The sequence below is a fragment of the Eptesicus fuscus genome, chromosome 16 (genome assembly GCF_027574615.1).
Source record: "Eptesicus fuscus isolate TK198812 chromosome 16, DD_ASM_mEF_20220401, whole genome shotgun sequence".
NCBI lineage: Eukaryota > Metazoa > Chordata > Mammalia > Chiroptera > Vespertilionidae > Eptesicus > Eptesicus fuscus.
The window spans coordinates 40,115,119-40,139,124 of record NC_072488.1 but is presented as its reverse complement, the minus strand read 5'-3'; positions in this window follow the sequence as shown (position 1 = coordinate 40,139,124).

Below are 24,006 nucleotides of genomic sequence, written 5' to 3'. Positions count from 1 at the left end.
ACTGGGTTTTCCACCATAGTGATATGGAGGCTCGAATTAAATGTTAAAACCCTTAAAGCTGGAAGACTGAGGCTTATATCTGCCTTATATTGCATACATTTTAGAAAAATGCTTAATCTGTTTCCCATTGTTCAGAATAGCTTGAAATAGAAATCAACTAAATACCCAACAATAGAAAGATGATTAAGAGAAACATAATGTATCTTCTAGATGGAAAATAAAATATTATATTTTCCAATAAAATAATATCTACAAAGGATTTAAAATAAAATTATAAAAGATTTTGTTGTTTAAGATGAAAATAAATGATGCAAATTGTATATACAGTATAATTAGAACTATATTACCTAAATTCATCCCAGGAATACAGAAATGACTTGATTCAAAGAACTTGACTAATATACTTCCACTAATTAATAGATCAAAGGAGAAAATGCATTTCTTTCCATAGATACTAAAATATAGCATCCATTCTTGATTTTTATCTCTTAACGTAATTATAGATGGACTAGAGACCCGGTGCATGAAATTCGTGCACAGGGGTGTGTGTCCCTCGGGCCTAAATGGGCAGTTGGACATCCCTCTCACAATCCAGGACTGCTGGCTTCCAACTGCTTGCCTGCCTGCCATCCTGATTGCCCCTAACCACTTCTGCCTGCCAGCCTGATCACCCCCTAACCACTCCCCTGCCAGCCTGATTGATGCCTAACTGCTTCCCTGCCAGCCTGTTTGCCCCTAACTGCTCTCCCCTGCAGTCCTGGTCACCACTAACTGCCCTCCCCTACAGGCCTGGTCCCCTCCAACTGCCCTTCCCTGCAGACCCGGTTGCCCCCAACTTCCCTCCTCTGCCAGCCTGGTTACCCCTAACTGCCCTCCCGTGCAGGCTTGATCACCCCCAGCTGCCCTCCCTTGCAGGCCTGGTCCCTCTCAACTGCCCTCCACTGCTGGCCATCTTGTGGTGGCCATCTTGTGTCCACATGGGGTCAGTCATCTTTGACCACATGGGGGCAGCCATCTTGTGTGTTGGAGTGATGGTCAATTTGCATGTTACTCTTTTATTAGATAGGAGGATTAGATAGGATAGAGGCCTGGTGCACGGGAGGGGGCTGACTGGTTTGCCCTGAAGGGTGTCCCAGATCAGGTTGAGGGTTCCCTTGGGGAGTGGGGCAGCCTGGGTGAGGGGCCTGTGGTGGTTTTCAGGCTGGCCACGCCCCCCGGCGACCCAAGCAGAGGCCTTGGTATCTGGAGTTTATTTATCTTCTATAATTGAAACTTTGTAGCCTTGAGTGGAGGCCTGGGCCCCCCAGGGTGTGCGAAAAGCTTGGCTTCCGCCATTGCAAGGGGAAACCCAAGCCTCCTGCTCGCTCTGTAGCTGCAGCCATCTTGGTTGGGTTAATTTGCATACTAGCTCCTGATTGGCTGGTGAGCGTGGTTTGAGGGTGTAGCAGAGTGATCGTTAATTTGCATATTACTCTTTTTTTTTTTTTTTAGATAGGATAATTCCTTAACTTTATTTTCTATCTAAAGCCAAAAGCTAGGATCTTGCTTAATATTCTATTAACGTCAGGAACAATTTAACATTGTTTAAGCTATACTAACTAGCCAATGCAATAGGCTAGAGAACCAGCAAAAAAAAATCCTAACAAGCTAGTAAATGTAAATAAAGAACTGATTAAGTAAATGCTAGAACAGTTGAATACCAGGAGGGACTTGCAAAATAAAGAACTAATTCCATATTGTTAACATAAAAATGAAAAACAAGGTACAGTAAGTCTTCAGTGTCCTCCATAGTTTCCTGGAAACTGTAACTTTAAAAGAAACTGCATGTAACAAAATCAATTTTACTATAAGCCAATTGATATAAATAAGAGTCAGTTTCCTACTGCATATTTCTAGTCACAAAGGCATCACCAAACTTCTAAGTAAAGGCCCAAAACACTTCTAATATTAAGCATTGAAATAAATGTGAGCTATACATACACTTAATGAAGATGAATAAAAACAAGTAAGAGATTGATTTTCCAATCCGCTTATTCCAGTTCAGGGTTGCAGGTGGCAGCAGCCTGTCCCCACAGCTCAGCACGCCCAGCAGGAGCCCACCCTGGACAGGACACCTTTCCATCTCAGGGCGCTCACACTCACACCCACACTCACTCAGACTGGGACAATTAGACTCCCAGGTTTATCTCACGTGCACATCTTTGGGATGTGGAAGGGAGCTGGAGTCCCGGGAGAAAACCTACGTAGACACTGGAGAATGTGCAAACTTCACACAGACAGTGGCTCCATCCAGCTCAGAATCGATTTCATTTTGCTCATCAATGTTATAACAAAACAATGTTAATGGTGGACAGGCTACATAGAGCATTGAAAAAATTGTATATAGCATGCTTCTAGTTGTATAAGAAAAAAGAAAGTTTGTATATACAGACTTTTTTTCCAGTGGAGGAGATGTGAAACAGATAAAAAGGGGAAGACTAGGAATCTGGAAGTTTGGAAAGTGAGGGAAATTTTTCATATAAACCCCATTTTACTGTTTGGATTTACGAAGTGTAACTTTTCCAATGAAAAGAAGCTAAGAGTTAAAAGAAAAAAATTACACAGATCAAATGATAAAAGGAAACTAAATATCCAATAATAGAAAATTGGTTAAATAAACTATGGTAAATGTACTTTATGAGTTTTTATGCAGCCATTAAAATTATATGCATAAAACTAAAATAAAATGAGAATGTATGATATTGCTCAATGAGTACTTGTTGAATAAATGAAATAAATCCCCAGTAGGAAGAGAAACAGGATAAAAATTGTAGATATTGAATAATCATAACTTTATAGCACCACCCAAATATATATACAAAGAACAAAATGTCAGAAGGAAAAAAAGAAAAATATAATAGTCATATGTTTTGCTTGGAGATATTACAATCTAAAGTTAAAAGCAATTCCTTCTATTTTTATGATCTTCAGAAATTTATATACTAAAAATGTGTGTTGTTTTAAAATGCAAAAAAAAAAAATTTTAATATAGAATGCAAGATGCTTTATCTGCTTTTCTGGAGAAATGTGGAAAATAGCAGATAAATTGCTCCCCAACGATGGTTCATTGCAGACCCAGCAGGGTGGGCAAAATTTCCTTAATGTTCACCCTAAACCCAACTGTTGATTTTGAGTTTTACTTGAAAAATAAACAGCAAGCCAAAAGTAAAACACTGATAAAATTGAACTTGATCTGATTTATTTGGAAGCAGAGACTTGCCTAAGGCAAAATTCTTTAGGAAAACATTCCAACTCCTAAAAGAAGGTTGTGAGCTTGTACTTAAACCAGGTGAATTTTCATTCATAAAATTCCATCCAGCTCTTATTACAACATCATGAAAAATTAAAAACTGCTGCCCTTTGGCTTTCAACTTAGTATTTATATGCTTTTTAGGAAACAATGGTCGTCTGAAAAATGTTTGTTAATGTGATAACTTTTGGTAAATATATTTGAGCTCAATTGAAATCAGTTTGGAAATCAAATCTTAGTAAAGAAAGGGATTTTGTTGTCTCTCCAACACATACTTAGTTGTCTATGGTTTATAAGTTGGTTGTTCATTTTAGTGTTCACTAGTGATTGGTGAATTTCACCTCATACTCCAAGTATCCTATTCAACTCAAACCCTTTAGTTAAACATTTTTTCACAAGAGTGTATTCATCTTTATACAAAACTGGTCTGATTTTTCTCTTGCTAATTTATAAACAACAAAATATATTCCTCTCTAAATTTGAATTATTATGTTTAAAAAAAATAAGTTTCCAAAATGTCAAGAGGAGAAATAAAACAAAAGCTCCATGGTTTCTAATTCCTTTTCACATTAAATATTTAGTAAATCTTTGAATATCCTGAATCATCTATGTTTCCCCCAACACATACACATCCTAGGCAACATACCTGTGTGTCCAGCCAGAATACCAAATATACCATTTCAGTCCCACTCCATACCTTCGCTCATTGTGTTCTTCCCAAAGCCTTGTCTTCTACTCTTGCCCTGAATTGTTCTGGCTCAAGGTCTCTCATGAGGGGACAGTCAAGCTGTCAGCTGATGCTTTAGTCACCTCAAGAGTTGATTGGCATTAAAGAATCCACTTATAAGCTCGTTCCAATGGTTGTTGTCTGTCAGCCAAGTCCTCCATTACTCCCTACATGGGTCTCTCTCTAAGATGCCTGAATATCCTCACAACTGGCTTTCTCCAGAGTTACTAACAAGAGAGAGGGAGAACAAGATGAAAGCCACAGGGTGTGAATACCAGGAGTGGGATGTCACCTTGGAGGCTGGCTACCAGAGCCTCCACACTTAACGAGCCCAGACTGGGTCCCACCTTCTCCTAGAAGCTTTCTCTAACCATGATCTCCTGCTTCTAAGAACACCTTTAGAACCAATTCCATGCTCTATTTCACTCTTAATGTTGCCATTTCTAAATTTGTTTCTTTCATTTTAAATAATTCTTCCCAGGGTAATATAAGCTCCTTAAGTGCAGTAATTAAGACTCATTATATTTCATAATTCCTATCTCAATTTTATTAATAATGGGCTTAGTAAATATTTGAGATGAGTGTACTTGAGGATAGCCTAGGTCAGTGGTCGGCAAACTGCGGCTCGCGAGCCACATGCGGCTCTTTGGCCCCTTGAGTGTGGCTCTTCCACAAAATACCACGGCCTGGGCGAGTCTATTTTGAAGAAGTGGCGTTAGAAGAAGTTTAAGTTTAAAAAATTTGGCTCTCAAAAGAAATTTTAATCGTTGTACTGTTGATATTTGGCTCTGTTGACTAATGAGTTTGCCGACCACTGGCCTAGGTCAGTGGTTCTGAATACTGGATGCCAATTAAAATTGTCTGAGAAGCTTTTAAAAAATACGGATGCCCAGGTGACAGCCCCAGATGGACACTCCTAGTCATTGAAATGCTTCCCAGGTGATTCCAATGGGCAATCAGTGGCTAGACTACTTCCCGCCTCCATTATAAGATTAAGAGGAACCCATTTCAAACTATGGTTTTTTTCACTCATTATCTTACAGTTTTGCCAAATAAAACATTTGCTATTTTTGATACAGCTCTGTTACTGAAAGGAATTAAGACACTGATTAAATATCCACAACCCCATTAATGATTCTAGTTTTATTCACATATATAGTTTTTACTTCATACTTTGTCAGAAATAAAAATGCACCTAATTACTTTCCCAAAATGTGTAATTATCATGTCATCTAATAGAAAAATTAAATCGCTAAATATAACTAAAAAAAATTGCCCCAGAGTTATGAAAAGCAACTGGAAAATGGCTACAACTGAAGGTCATGAAATTATTTCCAATAGAGAAATTAAGATGCATACTTTGAAGATTGCTTTCAATCTAACCATTTAAGATCCATTGGGAGAGGAAGTGTCTATTTCCCTTGTAGCCCTTAAATCTCTTCCCCTCTTTTACATTGTTCAGGGTTCTTTAATTCCCTACCAATTCTGCTTCCAACACTTCCCCACTACCCTCCCCTTCTGCCCCAACCACAGTCCACAACCCCAAAAGGAACAGAATAAAAAGGGAACCTTCTGCTACAAAAGACTTTTTTCAAAGACATGGCTTCTGTGGCTTGAGATGTTACACAGAAGAGATTCTTTGCTGCCTGGTTAGAAAAATCAGCTGTTTTCAATTGCTTATTTAATGGTGTTAGCCTTAGTTCTTTTGCCACTCTAAATCCCATTGTCTAATTAGAAGAAATAAGTAGTGAGCTCATTTACCTCTTCAGAATAAGATGCTTCAATGGGAGCCGAGGCTCTCTGAAAGCGTTAACTAATTGAAGTCAGAGGCTAAAGTTTAGGACAACGATTCTCAAATACAGGACACATCCTTGACTTTTGTGTGCGTGTGTGAAGTGCTTATCTGGAATCTATACCAGACCTAACCAGCACATTGCAACATAAAATTTGCATCTAGGGGCACTGAAAGAAATCAAGAAAGAACTAAGCTTTGCTCAGTATCTTGGCATTTTAGAGTATTTCTGGAATCTTTCTCCATGGCCAGCATAAATAGGTCAGACTAACAAATAAAGAGTATATGACCATTAAAAGGAAACTGAGGAGCCCTGGCCAGGTGGTTCAGTTGGTTGGAGCATCATCTTGTACACCAAAAGGTTGCAGTTCGATTCCCTGTCGGGGCATATACTTAGGTTGTGGGTTTGAACCTAGGTTGGGGCATGTACAGGAGGCGATTGATTGATGTTTCTCTCTCACATAGATGTCTCTCTCTCTCTCTCTCTCTCTCTCTCTCTCTCTCTCTCTTTCTCCCTTCTACTCTCTCTAAAAATCAATTAAAAATATATCCTCCTGTGAGGATTAACCTTTTGCACTTGGATGTCAAGATTAAAATTACTCTTTGAATGTATCAATAATTTGAAATATAAAAAATCCAAATAAATAAGTTTGTATGAAAAGAAACTCCAGTTTTTTATTCTACTGCAGCACTTTGTAAAATCTGGGGTATTTAAAAAATTAAATCCCAAGTAGAATAAAGGAATCGAGAAAAAAGCAAGCGAGTGCAAAGGGTTAAAAATAATAATTTTTTTAAAGTAAACTAAGAAAAGGGAAAGTTGAAACACTTGAAGACAAAACAGAAATTCTGATTATCATTGGTGTTCCTGATTAATTGATGAAAGAATACAGAATCACAGAGGGCTTGTAACAATGCTTAATAGTAGACCAAAACAGAACCTTCTCCCCTACCATCACTAATAGAGAAATCCAGAATACCCCAACCCCTCGTGCTAAAACACTTAAAAGCTAAATTTTACGCCATGGCTGAATATGAACAGAACTTAACATACATTCTGTATGCTAACCTTACTTCTGGCTTCATGTCAAATTGTCTCCATTTCCTCTCATATTAGGCCAGATTTTTTTTACTGCAAGTTATGGAGAGCTTAATTTTTTAAAAGTGGCTTTATACATTTCCTCTAAAATTATAGTTTAGAAATTTTATTCTTTCTTATCCTACTGAATTTTATAAGATAGAACAAAATGCAATAAATTGTTTACATCATTGTCCCAACATTGCTGCACCACATGCCCATGCAGTCACAATAAAACTGGAGCCTGCAAATGGGTCCAAAAAGCAAATGCTTTAATTGTCCATTCAACTGATGAATGAAAATCTGAGTCAGGCAATAGAGCTCTTGAAGTATTGATGGAAAATATATGAAAATATAGATTTTAAATCTGCACACTGCTGAGATGTTTTTCCCCTAATAATTGAAATAAAACTGGCTACAATTAAACATAGGTATCATGTTACCTAAATTCATTTATTACATATTTTAGGTCTAAACATTTGACTGGATAAGAAAATTAAGAGGAAACAATTGTGACTTAAGTAGTGAGGAGTCCAAGGGGTAACTGGGAGTTTCTTGAACAGGCAAAAACAGAGTTGTGTTTGAAACCTGTATTTCCTGAAATATGTTTTCATAATCTCTGTAAATTGGAACAAGCCAATGGAGATGACCTTTAAGAGTTGAATGTAATTCTCAAATGAACGAGCATCAAAAATGGAGGTGATGCTCTAAAGCCAGTATTTCTCCCATTTTTTTTTCACCCTGGAAACCACACAAAGCAACACAGAGAAGGAGATATAATAACACAAACTCCTTTTTTTTCAAAACAATTTTCCCTGAAGAGTGGAGGTCAAACAGGGATGGGTGGACAGGTACAGGACAAAGAACATTGTAGCTTCAGATTTCAGAAAGAATCAGCAAAACCCTCTTCTTAAACATGAGGGGCACTCTCTGAGATGCAAAATCCAAATGCCTTGTGACAACAATGGAAATAGGATGCTTGTGCTGAGGGCAGAAACTCCTTGGGATCTGGCTTACTTCTGTGAATGAAAAGGATGGCACAAACAAGGAGTCATGCCGATTAACTATATTTGCAGGAAGAAGTCTTTCTCGCAGAAAGTGAGAGCAGAGATTTAGCATTGTGAAAAACCTCCACGGTGCCTATCTTCATTGACTTAGGGAAACTGAAGACTAGACACACTCATATACACAATTATGGGTCCTCAATATAATTCCAGATAACCTGGAATAGCCAGCCACACACACAAAACTCTTCCACACACAAAGCTATGAAAATAATTGATCTTGGAAAAACTCCTCTGCTGTAAAGATGAGCAATGAAAGAAAGAACCACCAGAGCCACTATAAGGTGAAGAAGGGGAAACAATATAGAATATAAGGTGAAGAAGGGGAAGAAATACTATAAGGTGAAGATGGGGAAATAAATAAGAATATCTTCCAAATAAATAGGCAGAAAAATGATCTCTTGTAGCAGATAAATTGGGACCAAAGTTTTCACTAGAAAGTTTAAGAAGCTCAACGAAGCAATACCATCTATGAAGAAAACATAATAAAGATATTTAAGAACTCAGGAAAGAGAGCATGAGACAATAGGAAGAGATGAAATATAAGTTCAACTATAAAGTGAAAGAAAAATAATAACATCCTCACAAAGACAGAGGCAAAATAGGAAGAACCACAATGGAGAAAAGACGGCAGGTAATGTGATAAAATACACAGAAGAGAGATATTTGAAAAGTAAAAAAAGTAAAATTTAAATAAAGAGGTAAAATACTACTACCAGGATGACTTACTATTAGGAAACCTAAAATAAATATGAAATTGAAAGCAGAAAACCAAACCAAGAGAGAAAACTAACATAGTCATTTTATTAATTATGCAAAAAAGTTCCCTTGCTGTAAGAAATGCTCCAAATAACAGTAGCTTAAACAAAATAAAAGGTTATTTCTCTCTCCTGAAATAGATTGAGCATAAGCAGTTCAGAAGTGATATAGTGGCACCCTAGTGTTGGAGAGCTAGTAGACTCAATTAAAATTAGAGAAATACATTAATAAATGAAGAAAGGGCAAATAGATATTGGGGGATATCAAATAGTATCTGCCATAGTCATCTGCATTAATGATGAAAGTAAAAAATTTAATAAAAATAGAAATCTTTGATCTTTTTTAAAATGAGTTAATAATAAAATAAGTATAATAACAACTATTAATAAGATATATATCTCATTCTAAAAGCCTGAAGTGTAGTTAATAAAATATACTGGGAGCATCCTCATTAAAATCAGGAGTAAAATAGATTACCCACAATGACTACAATTTTTCAACAACTTTCTTGTAGGTACTAGCCATTACAAATAAAAATATGTTAAGAGAAATAAAATTTATAAGGATAAAAAGAACTTATCAGTTGTTTTGGTTATCTACTAATACATTGCAGACAACTCATAGCTAAAAATTATGGACTTAAAGTAACAACATTTATTATCTCTCATGATTACATGGGTTAATTAGGCAGTTCTTTTACTCTCTAGAGTAATTAAAAGTTTATATTTTAAATCTCTTGATTAATAAATAATTTCGATATAAGATTCTAATAGTAGATACTTTTTTTACTATTTGGAGAAATATTTTCAATACTGGGTAAATTTTATCTTTGGAGATTTTTGCTCATATAATCCCATGATTACCTAAAGAAGAAAAGTAGGACAAGATTTAATTTGCTCTCTTTTTACTAAATGATGGATAAGATTCAAACCCAAGATTTTTGTGGTTATGTTTTCAGACTAACTTTTTCAACTTGGTCCACAAAGTAGCATTATGACTCATACATCTGTAGCTCCAGACACAGCGCAGACACAGAAGCTTGATCAGAGCCCAGCATCAGACAAATGGAAATATAGATGGATAACCAATGTTGACATGGCAAGAAAAATGTTGATGTTCTATATGTGAACCTTCATTGAGAAGTTTCTGGGCACATTTATATATTTTCTGGCTGCCACATGACACCATTTAAGTTGATTGTTGTTATTTTAAGCTTAATTCATCAATTTTAGAGCTTTTTTTCCAGACACATAGAACTATTTCTATGTTTTATCCCATAACTTGCTTAAAGTATTTGGCTCACTTTGATGTGGAATATATTCAACTTGGAACCAAAAATATGAGAGTTATGTGAGATTTCAATAATACTTTCCTAAGGTAATCCGCCCCTTTCATCAGCAGTATTCTGTCTTCTCTCAAATATTAAGACTACATCCAACGGTTTAAAAAGAGACAAATTATGCAGTTGTCTGGTGTTGAAAGGAACTATATTATTTCTTGCTATCTCAGAAAACAAAGGACAGTAAGTCTAGAATAATAATCATCATTTTTTTGGTTGGGGGACAAGGTCCAAATCAAGAAAAAAAAAATGATACTTTTTTGTCTACTCCACATTTCCTCCTTGTATAGACTGCTCCTTTTGTATGTCACATGATTCTGGTAGGGAAGGCAATTAAGGAGCCACTATTCTGCCCCAAAGGTTACATGTGAATAAGCCAGGATAATCAGAGCTCTCAGTCAGTGATGGGGATGGAAACTGGGAGAGAAGGGGGCAGCTGTCTCCTTGCAGAGATTGATATTAAAAACCATGTAAAAATAGAAATGTAATGATCCACTTTTCTCATGGTTTGGAGAGAATGTGGCTGAAGATGAAGCCAACAAAGAGGGAAACAGAGGTGTGAGAGTGTGACAGACAGAACCCCAAGGTATCATTTGAGCACTTGGATCAAACTATACTTAAAGCATCGATTATAATTTATTTAAATAATAGGGCAAACTGTTTAATTTTATTAAGCTACTTTCAACTACTTAGGAAACAAACCTATTTGCAGGATATAGTATTCAACCTAAAAATGTAGATACCACACATTAGTAGTCCTTATATCTCTTTTTGCATGCCACACTCATTATAATCATACTTGCATACCTCATGAAAGTCTAGCGCTCTGTTTTTTAGTATTACCATTCTTATGCAATGGTGTTTGTGCAGTTATTAGAATATTTATATTTACCCATATTTTGCAAAATTGAATGGAAAACTGAATAATGAGTCTGCCAAATTAGTGGGTTTACATCATTTTAAAGTTTGGAAACAAAACCTTTTTAAAGTTGACTGTTAAATTTTTAGTACTTTAACTTCACACATATTTCCTAGATACTTTATGAGGAAAAAATTAAGGGACTAATTGGACATGGTGTTGAAACAATGAATACAACCAACACAAGAGTATATATAACAAATCAATTACACAAAGAGACACATACAAAAATTTTTAACAACTACCATACCCTGCTAAATGTATCTTGATGTCAAAAGGACTTTTTATTTATTCATTTTTCTAAAAGGCCAAATTTGATAACATATTGGAGTAGTTGAGAGTTACAAAAATGTCAAAAGTCTCCATTGCAAGATATTCAAAATCTACATATCAAGTGGACTAAATTTGTATAAAGAGGGAATCACATTATATTGAAGTAAAACAGTTACTATTCTGCTCACATCAAGAATTGTAATACCAGTATAGAATTAAAAATAAAGGCAAATAGTAATGAATTAAGCAATAATTAAACAAGTCATAATTTACAGTGTATTTTAAATGATTGGCAATGTTTGTATAACTTCTTTTTAGCTGAGCAAACAACTGAAAATGTTAAGCTTTGAAATTCTTAAATTCATGTGTATATATGCATATATACAAATTTAAATAATCAGGTACTTTATTCAACAAAAATTATCTATTGGCAAAATCCAATAATCCTATACAACAAAGCTTAAAAGTTATTGCTACCTCAAATTATGGCAATAAGTTCTAAAATTATTTCTATTATTTTTAACATAGAGCATGTATTTCTAATAAGTCTTTTTATGGGAATATACATGCGTACAAAAGTTAAATTAGGAAATGGTTATTTTAACAAAAGTGATCTTTACAAAAGAATAATCCAAACCATTCCTATAAATGATAGTCATCCATCAAATACTGTAAATATTATTTGATATTCATTTATATTATTTATTGTATGTTTTAATCAAATATATTTAAAAATAGACTCTTTAGCAGGTGAATATTTGAGAACCTTATAGGTATAGAAGCAATTTTAAAATTTCCTAACCCTACATAGAACAAAGGTCAGAGGACAGCCTGACCTAGAGCAAAATTTAGGAGAATAATATTGGGAAGGTCTGGGTTCTAGTGTAGCCTTGACTGAGTCACTTGACCTCATTAGAGTCTCAATTTCTTCATATGCAAGATGTAGATGTCACATTTTCCATGATAAATACTAGAGTAATGGCTAGGAGAGTGTGCACTTGTGCCAGATTGGTCTGAATTCTGGCTCTCTCATTTATTAGCTATGTGATCTTGAACACATTAACCACTTTATGTTTCCCTAGGTTTACATGTTTTCCTGTCTACAAAATGGGGTACTACCCTATTCAGAGGAGTATTGAATAAAAGAAATAATGCATGTATAATGCTGATGCCAGTATCTAGCAAGCGTTAGCAATTAACTGTTTTTTTTTTAAATGACCCTGAAATGTGGGGTACAAATGAAAGTACTAATTAAGTGGATAATGAAATATGATTCCTTTTGTGCATATTAGAATTCTGAGGCAGGAAAATAGTTAAGCGTTTGCCTAAGAAAAGAGAGTAAGTCTAAAATAAAAGCAGAAATAACCAATTAGATTATGTTTTATGTATAGGTGACAATTTATAAAAATAAAAGTTAAGACCTTAAAAATCAGTTACTATTTATTTATTTATATTTTTAAAATACCTGGAAGTATTCAAATGACTATTTGAATGTCTTCACCTGGTAATTTTTTTCTCTATAAACATTTCATTATAAATGAAAGTAAGCTATCCTTCCTCAGCTTCTGCCCCTCCAAATTGTCTCTCTCTCTCTCTTTTTGTATCACTGATAACACCTTCAACATCATAAAAAGTGCACAGGCACAACCCACTAAAGAATATAACTAATTAACATAAATCTTCGAGTCTCTAAATGCACTACTACACATTGTGGGAAAATATCACTGTCAACTGAAATCCAATGAAGAGCATGGATTATTATCTTTAAAATATATTTTTTTATTGATTTCAGAGAAGAAAGGGGAGGGTGAGAGAGATAGAAACATCATTGATGAGAGGGAATCATTGATTGGCTGCTTCCTGCATGTCCCCTACTGGGGATCGAGCCCACAACCCAGGCATGTGCCCTGACCCAGAATTGAACTATGACCTCCTGGTTCATAGGTTGATGCTTAACCACTGACCCACACCGGCCGGGACAGTTTGGTGAATTATGTGAATGAACTTATCAATAAAGGACATAGTCACAAGTGCTGAGGCAGTCTAGAGAGCCTAGAACTGTGGGTCTCTTTCTGAGTTCTGGAAATGCCAGCTCAATAATCTGGACAATATTACAGCTTAGAGATGTGGAGCTTTCTTTCCCAGGTGTTTAAAGCATGAGTGTCCCCATGGCTTAAATTTCCCTCTCTGTATATTGGGATATAGAGACAATGATTTGCGTGTCTCATATCTTAAAGCTATAAAGTGCATATTGAAATGTATATTTTTCCTCTAAATTTAATATACTTTACTCAAGTATTTCACCAGGTCCCTTGCTTCCTTTCCCTGCATTTATTTTAAACACTGCTTGATAAAAACAAAAACAGTTACAATGCTAGGCAGTCAGGCAAGGAATTAGTTGGTTGTCTTTAAAACTAAATTTTATTTCTAAAGATTCTTGAATATCTTATCATGTAACACCCCTTGCTTTAAAGATAATTTTTATTGTTCCTCCCTTAGCATTTTCTACTTCTTGCATGTCTTTCCAGAGATTGCACAGATGAAACTGCATGAAACCACAAAGAAATCTGAGGTTACTAAATAGCGTCGAAAGGTTTTCCGCATCTGATTTGCTCTGCCTTACAGAGAGAGTCCTCCCAGACTTGGAGATATAAGAAATGGTCCAGGATATCTTTGGCACTTAAATTATGTTGTCTATATTTGCACTTAGAAGACACTACTAAATTCTTCATATCAAAGACTGCTTTCTACTAAGCATTTAAAATTCTCATCCTTTCAACATAACAATCTAGTTGTACTGGAAAAGAAAAGAAGAAGCTCTGTACAGCACCATAAACCAGTCGTGGCAAAGGAATGAATGCCTTTTTAAAAAATATACTTGGGCTCGATGGTGTGGCTCAGTTGCTTGGGGTTGTCCCATGCACCGAAATGTTGCTGGTTTGATTCCAGGTCAGGGCACATGCCAGATTTCGGGCTCAATCCCTGGTAGGGGCATGCAGGAGGCAGTCAATCAGTGTTCTGCTCTCACATCAATATTTCTCTCTATCTCTCTCCCTCTCCCTTTCTCTCTTTCTAAAAAAAATCAATAAAAGTATAAAAATAATTTTAAAAAATAATATACATGATTGTGGAATATATCAAGTAGTACATAATTACAGTGGAAAGAGCATGAGATTTGGAGGCAGCCCTGCACTGGTCTTAAAAATTGAGTATAGCTCAGAGCAGTAATTCTGAGCCCCTGTCTCCTCACCTGTGACCTGGGAATAATGTCATCGGGCCGTTGTAACAATAAAGTGACACAAAACATGCAAAACACATAGAAAAATATCTGACAAATAGTTATTGAAATATTTCCCACTCCTGCCAATGTAATAAGTCTGCCTCCTGGACTTAGTACACTAACATTTATGATTGATGGAAGCTCCACCTGGGATGGTCCAACACTGCAATAGGGTTCAGGGAAATAAAAAAAGATGTAAATATATTAGAAAATGTAACCATCTATCAGGAAAAAATTATGGAGTAAGACTTATTAATAAACAAGGGATTAGAGGTAAGGATTTATTCAATCATTAGACAGTTATAAAGGGCATGCCCTTTGAAAGGTTTGTATTAGCTGTTATGAACCTCCAGAATCTCTGAATGCTCTCGTACTCTAAATGCAGATTGAAGACAGTAATCAGAAAAAGAACTAACCCATCACCCACCATCTACCAGGACAGTTGGTCCAAATATAAACTATGGTATCAAGGTATCAAGTAAGGAAAGGTTCTCGAGTTCTCCCACTCAGACTCCCATTATGTAAGAAACAATGACAATTCAGATAAGCTGACCCTAGACAAAGCTCTCCCCAGAAAGGAAACTTAAGTGGGTGCTATAAACAATATATTTGAGGGCAGTGATTTTCAACCTATTTTGTCTCATGGCCCACAGAAATTAATTACTAAAATTCTGCAACATGCCAAAAAATACTTTTTTTTTTCAATCTGACAAAAAAAAGGGGGGGGGGGGGGAGTTTATTCATTTATTCACACCAGAAAGCTATTATTGTGTTGGCTATTGTTATTTTTTGTGTTTTTATTTGACAATCTAAGGGAAAACAGGTCAGTGTCCCTGACTAAATAGTCAGGTATTGCATATTTTAAAAATTCTTGCAGCACACCGGTTGGCAATTGCTGCTCTAGGGCTGTACTAAAAAAGAATGAACCGAGCATAAAGGTCTCTCACATTTGAAAATAGTAACAACAAACAACAAGAATAAAATTTTATTACTAGTACCCAAGACAAGTGTAAGAAAATAAGTATGCCGTAAGGATTTTCATTTTGACTCATATTCCCACGGCTTATTTTTTACTTCTTCTTGACTTTGTTGTTGTTTGTTGTTATTGTTGTTGTTCTTAAGTGTTCCTTTCCATTGCCAGAGTTTTGTCAATATTTAGGAACTACTACAACTATTTCAATACTCCTTAAACAGTGATGCAAAAAACCTAGAATTGGCCTGATATATTTAAAAAACATTTTAAAAAATGACCTAGTAATTGCCTTTCTTAAAGAGAAGCAATGTCTTTCAACCCCATACAACCATTTTAATGTTAATGATATGCATTCTTTGTTCTTTTAAAAATATATTATGTGTGATTTCACTTATATGTGGAATATAAAGAACAAAATAAATGAAAAACAAAATTGAAACAGACTAATAGATACAGAGAACAGACTGATAGTTGCCAGAGTGGAATGGGGTTGGAAGACTTGGTGAAAAGGTGAAGGGATTAAGAAGTACAAGTTGGTAATTTAAAAAAAGTCATGAGGATGTAAACTGCAGCACAAAAAATACATTCAATTATCCATATATATAAAAGCCTAAATGACCGATCGACTGTTCGACCGGTAGCTATGATGTGCACTGACCACCAGGGGATAGATGCTCAACACACAGGCATGGAAACATGGAACAGACTGATGAATATCAGAGGGAAGGGGGGAGGGGAGAGGGTAGGAAGAAATTAACCAAAGATCTTATATGCATACTAGTGGCCCGGTGCACGAAATTCGTGCAGGGAGGGGATGGGGTGGGAAGGGGTGTTCTCTCAGCCCAGCCTGCACCCTCTCCAATCGGGGACCCCTTGGGTGATGTCCAACAGTTGGACATCCCTCTCCCAATCTGGGACTGCTGGCTCCTAACCGCTCACCTGCCTGCCTGCCTGATCGCCCCTAACTGCTCTCCCTTGACGGCCTGATCGTCCCTAACTGACTCTGCCTGCCTGATCACTCCTAATTGCCCTCCCCTGCTGGCCTGATCTCACTCCCAACTGCCCTCCCATGTTGGCCTGATCACCCCCAACTGCCTCTGCCTCGGCCCCCATCACCATAGCTTTGTCTGGAAGGAAGTCGGATGTCTGGAAGATGGCTGGTCATCCCGGTCTAATTAGCATATTACCCTTTTATTAGTATAGACTAGAGGGCAAGTGCATGGATTCATGCACCAGTGAGGTCCCTTGGCCTGGCCTGTGGGGATCAGGCTGAAACCAGCTCTCTGACATCCCCTAGGAGTCACAGATTGCGAGAGAGTGCAGGCCAGGCCAAGGGACCCCACCTATGCACGAATCCATGCACCACAACTCTGACATCCCCCGAGGGGTCCCGGATTGTGAGAGGGCCCCTAGTATTGTAATAACTATGTATGGTACCTGGTGGGTTACTGGAATTATCTGGGGAAATACTTTGTAAAGTGTGTGAATGTCTAGCCACCATGCTTGTACACCTTAAATGAATACAGAATAGTATTGAATGTAAACTGTAATTAAAGAATAAAACTTTTGAAAATAAAAAATGTATTATGTGCATATATTTTGAATGTCCCCTTATAATATCATACAATAATCTCTATCTTTTCCTCCCACTTCCTACAACCATTATGCTTATTCATATTGCCAAATGTAATTCTGACTGTTGCTTCTAGTGTTTGTATAGTATAGTAAACTCTATTGCAGAGAGCTATTATTGTAGTCTTCAGATCCCTTGGGGCCACCAAAAGACTTTTTTAGAGAGCCCATGAAGTAAAAATTGTTTTCATAATACTACTAAGACATTACATCCTTTTTCACTATTTGTGCATTTACACTAGTGATTTCTCAGGCAAGGGAACAAAAGGAAAATAAGCAAATGGGACTACATCAAAGTACAAATTTTTTTCACAGCAAAGGAAACCATAAACCAAATGAAAAGACAACTAACTGAATGGGAGAACATAGTTAAGGGATTAATATCCAAAATTTATAAAAAACTTATATAACTCAATATAAAAAACAACCCAATTAAAATGGACAAAGGACCTGAATAGATACTTCTCCAAAGAGGACATACAGATGGCCAATATACATATGAAAAAATGCTCAACGTCACAAATCATCTGAGAAATGCAAATTAAAATCACAATGAGCCCTGACCTGTTTGGCTCAGTGGATAGAGCGTCAGCCTGCGGACTCAAGGGTCCTGGGTTCGATTCCGGTCAAGGGCATGTACCTTGGTTTCGGGCACATCCCCAGTAGGGAGTGTGCAGGAGGCAGCTGATCAATGTTTCTCTCTCATCGATGTTTCTAACTCTCTATCCCTCTCCCTTCCTCTCTGTAAAAAATCAATAAAATATATATTTTTAAAAATCACAATGAGCTATCACCTCATACTTGTCAGAATTGTTATTTTCAATAAACAAACAGCAAGTGTTGGTGTGCATGTGAACAAAAAAAGGCATTTCACTTATTGCCTATGGTGAAGCAATAATAATTATTAATTTTATTAGATTTCAACTCCTGAGTATATATTTTTTAATATTCGATGAGAACATATGAGAAGTCAACACACAAAAAAACTTCCTTTTGCTGCATATTAGTGTGTGATGTTGCCTCAACAAATGGTACAAGTGTAGTTAGTTGCTTTTTCACATGGAATACCATTTTCTTGAAAGAATGACAAAGTATGATTCTTCAGACTTAGGTATTTGGAACACATTATTTCAAAAAAGAACGTTAGTCTGTCATTTTAAGGAAAACAATAAACTTTTTTTGGTCAATGATAAAATCCAAACTTTCAAGCAAAACTTAGAATATTGGAAAACTTGTAACAGCTACCAGGAGTTTGATAGCTTTTTAACATATGGAAGACATTTCTTGATATTACTGGTAATAGTAAAGAAAGGTGATTGTATAGTGATGGGTCAGCATTTGGGAGATCTGCATAACTCACTGAACCTATATTTTCCAACCAACCATTGAATGATGACATTCAAAGCACAAAATAGACCAATTGATTTCAATATACCAGTGCAAAAAAATTCATTTGACTTCAGATTCTACATTTATTTATATATCTCAAATTTTTATTATGGTAAATTGCACATAACATAAAATTTATAATCTTAAGATTTTAAGTGGTAAGTTCAGTGGTTTTAAATACATTCATAATGTTGTACAACATCACTACTGTTCTGGGGAGCTCATAGCTGGTGTATTAAGTCAGGAATATGCAGATTATGACCTGCTGAATGAGGAGGCATAAGCCACCCACAAGAGGTTGACAGGTAGCGTCCTCAGCATCAGAGCTCCTACTTTGGGGAAATGAAAATTCCAGGGTCGTCTTGATTAAAGACCGTTTCAATAAACTCACACAAAAGAAGTAAACTCACACAAGATTTATTACTTACAGATCCTAGAAATGAGGGGGATGGAGGGGCACAATGAGCCAGGGGAGGGGCAGTCTTCCATCCCAGGTCATGAGCCAGGGGATAGAGAACATGGTAGCAAACACCTATTACTATAAGGTGGTTGGGACAGAGGTCACTGACTCTTCATGGGCTCAGCTCTCTAAATGAATATTTTAAAAGGTACTCCAAGAAATATAAAGAAGGAACTTGAAGTAGGAATCCTAAGCTCTGGTTGTCATACTATAAAATGCCTGGGAAGCAACTCAAAATAGCTGCTTTCTCATCACAACCATCATCCATATCCAGAACTCTTTTCATCTTGTAAAATTACAACTTTAAACCCAATAAACTATAACTCCCCATTGGCAACCACCATTCTACTTTCTGTCTCTATGATTTTGACAACTCTAAGTATTTCACATAAGAGGAATCATACTGTTTGTCTTTTTGTGACAGGTTTGTTTCACTTAGCCTAATATCCTCAAGGTTCATCCATGTTGTAGCATGTCAGAATTTCCTTCCTTTTAGAGGCGAATGTTCCACATTTTGCTTATCCATTCACCAACTGATGGACACTGGGTTGCTTCAATTGTTTTAGCTATTGTGAATAATGCTGCTATGTACACTAGTGTACAAATACAACCAACTTTATTTTTAATAAACAGCGTTGAGGTATATTTGACGTGTAATGAATTGCACATACTGCAAGAGTACAACTTCATACATTTTTATGTATACACTAGAGGCTGGGTGCACAAATTCGTGCATGCGTGGGGTCCAGCTGGCCCACCCTGATGGGGGCCGATCAGGCCAGGCCAGCTGGAGGGAGGGGCCGTGGGCAGTTGGCCAGCCACAGCCCCACCCCCTGGTCGAACTCCTGGTCAAGGGGACAATTTGCATATTATTATATAGGATGGTAAACTATCCATTACCACTCCACCCCCATTATGATATAGTCTTTTAGTATATAGGGTGGTAAACCTATCCATTACCAACTCCACCCCATTTTATCCCTCTCATTCATTCTTCCCTGCTCCTCCCATCTCATCACTGATCTTTGTGTCACATTAGTTTGCATTTTCTAGTTTTAGATAAATCATAAAACTTTTTACCATTTTATATTGCCATCAACAACATGAAAGTTCCAGATGTTACCAATACTTGGCATAGTCAAGTCTTTTTAATTTTAATCATGTGTAGTGATATCTCTTTGTGGTTTTTTCATTTTCCTAATGACTAGTGATGATGGACTTCTTGTGTGCTTATATGCCATCCATTTATCTTCTTGATGAATTGCCTGTTCAAATGTTTTGCTCCCCCCTCCCTTTCATTGGGTTGTTTTGTCTTATTGTTGAGTTTTAAGAGGAATTTATACTTTCTAGATACAAATCCTTAATCAGTACATATGTGGTTCACAAAGATTTTTCTCGTTTGAAGGTTGTTTTACTTTTTTTATGGTATCCTTTGAAGCACATTATTAATTTTGATGAAATATAGTCTTAAGTTTTGTATTTAGATCTATGATACACTTGTATAGCATGAGGTATAAAGTGGATTTTTATTGTATATGGTATTCAATTGTTACAGCACAATTTATTGAAAAGATTTTTTCTATACTAGAGTTGCCTTTGTAAAAATTCACTGTCCATGTATGTGTGAATGTACTTATAAACTGTGTTTCACTGATCTATTTGTCTGTCTGTCTGTCACTACCAGTCTTGATTTCTGTAGCTTTATTTACAAGTCTTGAGATCAGAAAATGTGTTCCAACTTTATTCTTTCAAAACCACATTTAGCAATACTAGGTCCTTTGCACTTTCATATGAATTTAAAGTTTGTAGAAACAGACAAACTTTAAATTCAAATGAAAGTGCAAAGGACCTATCAAAAAATTGGCTTTTGATATTGATTGGGATTATGTCAAATCTATAGATTTGGGGAGACCTAGTATCTTAGTATCTTACTATGAGCATAGTATACCAATTTAGTTCTTTCAGCAATGTTTTAGATTTTTCAGTGTACAAGTCTTCCACATCTTTTGTTAGATTTATCTCTAAGTACTCCATATTTTTAAATGGTGATGGAGACTTGACTTGGGAAGGTGAATATACAATTCAGTATATGGATGAAGTGTAGAATTGTATACCTGAAACCTGCAATTGTTAACCAGTGTCACCCCAATAAATTAAAAAAGAAAAAAAGCATTTGTAAATGGTATTTTACTTCAGTTTCATTTGTTGTTAGATATAGAAATGTGATCTACTTTTGTTATATTAATGTTATATTCTGTAACTTTGGCAAATATATTACTTCTAGTAGCATTTTTAATAGATTACATTGACTTTCTAAAAAGGTGATCATGTTGTCTGCAAATTAAGTTAGTACCTATCTTCTTTTCAGTCTAGATGATTTTCATTTTTTTCTTGCCCTATGGACCTCCAGCACAATACTAAATACAAGTAGTGAGAGCAGACATCAGTCTTGTTCCCAATCTTAGGGAAAACAGATTTTCACCATTATCATGTTACCTATACTCTTTTAGTAGATGCCCTCAATCAGGTAAAGGAGTTTCTCTCCAATCAATTAATTATGTAACTTTTCCTTTACAGTTATTAATAGTAAATTTCATTGACTTTCAAATGTTAAAAACTAACCCTGCATTCTTGGGATAAATACCATTTAGTCCTGATGCAACATTCTTTTTACATGTTGAATTTGCTTTGCTAAAAATTTTGTTTAGAATTTTTGCACTTATGCTCACGAGGGATATTGCTATTCAGTTTTCTTTTAATGTCTGTTTCAGGTTTTAGGATCTAGATAACACTCACCTCATCGAATGAGTTGGGAAATAGCCCACCTCTTCAATTCTCTAGAACTGTTTGTGTAGAATTGGACAAAATAGGCTAAAAGAACTCTAGACAGGAAGCAAGTGGTAGGCAAGGAAGAACTTAAGGTAAATATCCCTAAAATATGTCACTCTGACATAAGGATTATTTTAGGCTACGTGATTTTAAGGAATAGCAGACATGGGAGAAATGCTAAAAACCAACTTGAAGTTACCCTTTGTAAAAGACTCACTTGTAAGGGAAATCTTCAATTGTAAGGTGTCTCTCCCTGTACCCAAAAGAAGGGGATAATCTGATCTCTAGAAACTCTTATCAATGCAGAAGACAACCACTTACATCTGCATAACAACTTTACCCTTGGGTTACAGCACTTTTCCAGATACCATCCCAGAACTGATTCTCCCACCCCCACATGTTTTGTCTTCAGCTGATATTTAAGGTGGTCGTTTCTATCATTTTGGCAACTTACTCAATTTTACTGGTCTTTCCCATGTATATAGTACATATACATGTTATTCAATTTTTTTTCCTGTTAATCTGTATTTATTTACAGGGATTTCTCAGCCAAGAACCCAGAAGAATAGAAGGAAAATTATTTTTCCTTCCTACAGAGCAATAGGCTATATCACATAGCCTAGGTGTGTAATGGGGTATATTCTATGATGTTCATACAATGACCAAGTCAACTAACGATGCATTTCTAAGAATGTATCCCCATCAAGTGGTACATGACTGTATTTATTTAGGTTATTATATTTTCTTAGTTGAATAATAAAGGCTACCTAGAATGTGTTACTCTACTGTACAGGGGTGAGCAAAAGTAGGTTTCTAGTTGTCAGAAAATTGATGAAAATAAAGAGATCTGTGCCAAAGTCTGCTTGAATATAGTAAGCAGACTATAAGAATGTGTGAAACAATAAAGGCTGGCCATTTGAGCACTTATAAGATTGTACCTAAGTGCACTATACCATTGTGACATTCTTTTGAGTTAATAAAGCTACTGTAGCCCACCAGTGTGGCTCAGGGGCTGAGCGTCAACCTATGAACCAGGAGGTCGTGGTTCGATTACCTGTTAGGGCACAGGCCTGGATTGTGGGCTCAATCCCCAGTAGGGGGCGTGCAGGAGGCAGCCAAACAATGATTCTCTCTCATCACTGATGTTTCTATCTCTCTCACCCCTTCCCTTCCTCTCTGAAATCAATAAAAATATATTTTTTTAAAAATAAAGCAATTGTAATAATCTGCATCTTTTTCCATACAAACAACTGTAAACCTACTTTTGCTAACTCCTGTATATATGAAAATCTAATTTTCAAAATGATGTCTCTATACAGTAATACCTTAAAATGCATATAATTATTATAATATACCGTATTTTCCGGCGTATAAGACGACTGGGCGTATAAGAATGGGGTGCGGCCGTTTTTGAGCTCCCCCTACTGTATGCAGCAACCGCAGATTCTCCAGTCCAGCTCGGAAGTTTCAGCACCCGCCCTGAAACTTCCGAGCTGGACTGGAGAATCTGCCATCACCGCAAATGGTGGGGGGAGCTCAAAAACAGCCGCACTCCATTCTTATACACCCAGTTGTCTTAAACCCCGGAAAATACGGTAGCTAAAAGACACTTGAATGGTGGTGAACAACCTAACAGATATTTCGCACTTATAACTTTCCTCAGGTCTCTTAAAGCCATTTGGGATGAATAAAGCATCCTTATTGCCTTTATGGCCCCTGCTTAGATTTTACTTCTGGCCTAGCAAATTCCAAACAGGCAAAAAGAAAAAAGAAGAGTAATAGAAAAGAACAAATTAACAAAGTCAGTAAATTAATCAAGGGAAAATTACATAGTTATAGAAAACCAGAAATTATACCCTAGAATGATTTATTCTTTAACACAAGAAAATATGAGCATCATATTTAAACAGTCCTTAATGTACTTTTACTTTTTTGTTTTAGACTATAAAATAATTAATATGAAAACAAGTTATGTACTAATATTCTGCAGGAAATGGTACAATTGTTTAGGTACCCATTAGAATGCAAGAAATAATTCTAGCCCATCTGGCGTGGCTCAGTGGTTGAACATCAACCTATGTACTGGGAGGTCACGGTTGGATTCCCAGTCAGGGCACATGCCCAGGTTGCGGGCTCAGTCCCCAGTGCGGGGCGTGCAGGAGGTAGCCGATCAATGATTCTCTCTCATCATTGATGTTTCTATGTT